Raw genomic sequence first — 4796 nt, forward strand, 5'->3', positions numbered from 1 at the left:
TTTCAGAATCAAACAGACATTTTCATCATTGATTAACATTATAAAATTAGGTGGTTCTAGCCCTGAATCATGATTGGCTGACAGCTGTGGTATATCAGACCGTATACCACAGGTATGACAAAACATTTATTTTTACTGCTTTAACTGCCTTATTGCAATTATAAACCTGGATAGAAAAATAGGTCATTTGTTTAGTTTTTCTAAGCTCAGATGTTTTACATGGGTAGATACAAATGATAGAATAACATGTCAATATGCATAATGAGGGGGCAGTGCTGCCAGAAAATCCTTCCTCAACCACCTCTGGCCCTGAACACAACCCCTCAGCACGCACGCTTATAAAATATGCAGCACATATTGAATTTTAGATGCAGCCCAGTTTATACACAGCAGCTGTCCCGGGGACTCAGATAGCAAACATCCTAGACAGAGGCTGGAGGATGGTTGACATCCTGCTCTCTTGTCTATCAGTGCACAAATCCCAAGATGCCAAAACTCAGCCTGTTTCTATTCAATTGGCAGTTGCTCTTAACTTAATTGAGACTTTTTAAAAGGAGCCCTTGTGTTGTGTCCCTGTCTCTTTACACAGTAGATGATTTTCAAAAACAGATGAGGAACATGTTCTGTCAAAGATGGAGAGAATCTTCTGCAGAACTCTGTCTAAGACAGTGTTTCTAATTTGAAGAGGGGAGGACCTATTCCAACATTGCAAGCCATACAACACACCAAGCTCTTCCTGATGGAAATATTGTTTGACAGACACTATCAAAGGGAGGGGAAAAAGAGAGAGAGATGTCCCTTGTTCTCTCCCTCTATTGTGTGTTCTCTGAGGCGTGTTGTATTATAAACACATGTCCATTTTGTAGTGTGAGGGGGTTCAGAGTAGTCGAGTCTCTGCTCTTATCCATGCTTCATTAGGCTCCAGCCAAAACTGGTATGTGGTCCTCTCACCCAGGAAAGCCCCTTGGCAGGAAGAGGGAGGCAAGGGGAGACAGGGGAGACCGGAGGAAGGCAAGGGGAGACCGGGGGAAGGTAAAGGGAGACCAGGGGGAAGGCAAAGAGAGACCAGGGGGCAGGGGGAAGGCGAGGAGAGACAGGGGGAAGGCAAGGGGAGACAGGGGGGAAGGCAGGGGGAGACCAGGGGGGAAGGCAGGGGGAGACCAGGGGGAAGGCAGGGTGAGACCAGGGGGAAGGCAGGGGGAGACCAGGGGGAAGGCGAGGGGAAACCAGGGGGAAGGCAGGGGGAGACCAGGGGGAAGGCAGGGGGAGACCAGGGGGAAGGCGAGGGGAAACCAGGGGGAAGGCAGGGGGAGACCAGGGGGGAAGGCAGGGGGAGACCAGGGGGAAGGCGAGGGGAAACCAGGGGGAAGGCAGGGGGAGACCAGGGGGAGACCAGGGGGGAAGGCAGGGGGAGACCAGGGGGGAAGGCAGGGGGAGACCAGGGGGAAGGCGAGGGGAAACCAGGGGGAAGGCAGGGGGAGACCAGGGGGAGACCAGGGGGGAAGGCAGGGGGAGACCAGGGGGGAAGGCAGGGGGAGACCAGGGGGAAGGCGAGGGGAGACCAGGGGGAAGGCGAGGGGAGACCAGGGGGAAGGCGAGGGGGAGACCAGGGGGAAGGCAGGGGGAGACCAGGGGGGAAGGCAGGGGGAGACCAGGGGGAGACCAGGGGGGAAGGCAGGGGGAGAACAGGGGGGAAGGCAGGGGGAGACCAGGGGGAAGGCGAGGGGAGACCAGGGGGAAGGCAGGGGAGACCAGGGGGAAGGCAGGGGGAGACCAGGGGGAAGGCGAGGGGAGACCAGGGGGAAGGCGATGGGAGACGAGACGGGGAAGCAAGGGAGACAAGAGAGAGACCGGAGGAAGCAGGGGAGTCAGGGGGAAACAGGAGGAGAGCAGGTGGAAAGAAAGGAGAAACCACGGGGAGAGCGGGTCGGGCTAGCCCAGCCTAATAAGGTCTGGAAGTCAGGGAGCCTGGACATTTTATAATCCAGAGAGGAATTCCAGCGGGGCATCAGACCTGAGTGGTTGGGGTTTATACACTATAGCTGGCAGAGCTCTGATCCGTGTTCTTCCCATCATTAGCACCGATCCAGGCCTGCAGAGCCTGACCTGGCAGAACAAATTAGTCCACCTGCAGGCCCCCTGCCAGGTTAAGACCCAGGATCCATCTTGTCAGGTTGGCTGGGGCCCTCTTGGTCGGCTTATTAATGAGTACATCTTTTCATCCAGAATGAGCTCAACACTCAACTCTCTCTCATCATTCAAATGGATTTCTTTGCTCAAACCTTTTTCTAAATCATAGTGATGCTATACTGACTGAACTACTCCTCATCCTGACCACCATGTTGTGCATATGCTCCCCCAGAAACCTTACTGATTCCGCCAACACTTGTCATAACCCTAACGATAATGCATGTACAACAAATTGTTCAAGTGTCAAATCAGATTTGGCTATGCATCAGTATGTTTCGTTTCAGTGCAGGAGGCAGCACAGCTGTGCACGTTGGTTGTGGGGTTGTGTTATTTAGGCACCAAACAGGTGAAAAAGGACGTAAACAGGGAGGGACCACCTGGATTTATCCAATAAGAAGTGATCATTTTCATTTTCTGTTTTGCAACAGTGTGCCCTAATAATTATGACACTGCTTGTCCACTATACTGGAACACTCTGAAGCCTTCGGTTGAGACCTTGAGTGCCTCGTACACTCGATGGTCCCACCACAACCCTCAATATTTCATTAAAGCAATTAAGAGGGCCGGCGCAGATGCTCCCCCGTTGACAGAATCACTCACTGTTGAGAAACGTCTGCACTATGATGTGTTGCCTGAACCAAACCATTAAAAGAGCATGAAAACAATTGCCCTGTTTGCACCAAGTCTGCTCCTCAACCACAGCTCAGAGCTATTGATGTCAAGTTGGATTAAGAGTGCAGCATTGCGCTCTGGGGCCCGGGTCGGACTGTTTTTGCATGTGAATTTACCCATGATGAAGCTGTGGTTCACTAATCTCCTAAAAGCTGATTAATAATACTCAGGAATTCAACTTTGCAAGGCTGAAAAGACCAGTCCTAAAATACAGGGTAAAGGGAGGCTGCGACCTGGGGCTGGAGAGGAGGAAGGAAGAGGAATATACTGTATAATCCAATTATAATGGCTGGTGATCCAGCCATGATTCAGACAGGCATTTCTCACACGTATGACGCTCATGATTTCAGTACCTCTTCTTTGAACAGTTTTGGTGTCACGCCTGCTCCTGCTCCCATCATTACACACACCTGTCACCATCATTACGTGCATCTGCGCAATATTGGACTCACCTGGATATTGGACTCATTACTTTGTTGATTGCCCCTATATATTGGTCCGCTCCTTAGTTTGTTCCCGGTGTCAGCATTAATGTTATGTTTTTCATGTCCAGATGCTGTCCTGTTTCATGTCTGTTTATTAATTAAAATGTTCACTCCCTGTACTTGCTTCTTATCTCCCAACATTGGTCCTTATAGAATGCTGACACCACAATTTGAAGCATCAGGGAGGTTTTTGTTTTTGTAGGTGACGTCGGGTCCGGGTGCCGCTGCCATAGGAACCAGGGGTGCCTCAGCTGGCTCGTCGGGCTTCCACGCCTTAGCTGGCTTGAGAGGTTTCCTTGCCTCGGTTGGCTCGGCAGGCTCCCATCCCACATCATGCCTCAGCCGGCTAGTCAGGCTCCCATGCCTCAGCCGGCTCCCATCCCACGTCACGTCTCGTCAGGCTCCCACGCCTCAGCCGTCTCGTCGGGCTCCCATCCCACGTCACGCCTCGTCGGGCTCCCATCCCATGTTACACCTCAGCTGGCTGGTCAGGCTCCCACGCCTCAGACGCCTCGTCCGGCTCCCGCGCCTCAGCCGCCTCGTCCGGCTCCCGTCCCATGCCACGCATCGCCCGGCTCCCACGCCTCATTACCATCAAATTATTACATAAAGGGAATTTATCAAACATTTATTTCAAAAGAAATGACATGACAAAGTATATAGATCAACAGAATTCTGTAAGTTTGACCCATTGTTTTAGTAGATACAGTATTTGAAAAGGAATGGTACTGGTGTTGGAAACAGTATCCCAAGTATGGATTTCCCATGCTATTCCATTCTATCCCAGTGGATGAGATTACACAGGAATAATGGTATTACCATCTCACTGTACAAGTGTCTAATCTTCCTGTTGAGCATGACCCCAATGGCAACAAACAATTTACTGAACTTGATTGTGTGGCATTGTTTTCCAACCGGCGGGCGTCTAGCTTAATCTGTGGGTGTTGCTAGTTTTCCAATGTTGTCAATAAGAACATAATGCCTGATTCTGAAAGCCCAGATAATCCAGGGAATTGCCTGCCAACTCGAAGGCCCAAGTGGAGCGAACTTAACCTAACCTCCGCTTCGCACTAAGCACCCCTGGCTTTACCCCGCTGTGTGGAAGAAGGAGGCACGCTTGGAAGACTGAGCCCTGGTTAATTATGCATTGCTATGTTGGTACTGTATTTATAGAGCATTTATGTGATTGGAAAGCAGCAAGAGATAGAGAGAGAAGGGCCATTTTCCCTGACTGGGGCGCATTTTACTTTGCCCTATTCATTAGATGGCTGAGGGATGGAAGGCTAGGCTATTAGGGGCTGTAGTTATCTGCGTAGTTAATGAATAACATTCTGATTTTGATTGGTGCTCCTCGAAATGTTTGTCTCGAACAATGACCTTGAAACGACCTCAATCTAGGAACTAGCAAATTTGTCATTATAATAATAACTAGTAGTAGTACTGCTAGAG

Source organism: Salmo salar, chromosome 09 (genome assembly GCF_965601325.2).
Source record: "Salmo salar chromosome 09, fSalSal1, whole genome shotgun sequence".
Lineage (NCBI taxonomy): Eukaryota > Metazoa > Chordata > Actinopteri > Salmoniformes > Salmonidae > Salmo > Salmo salar.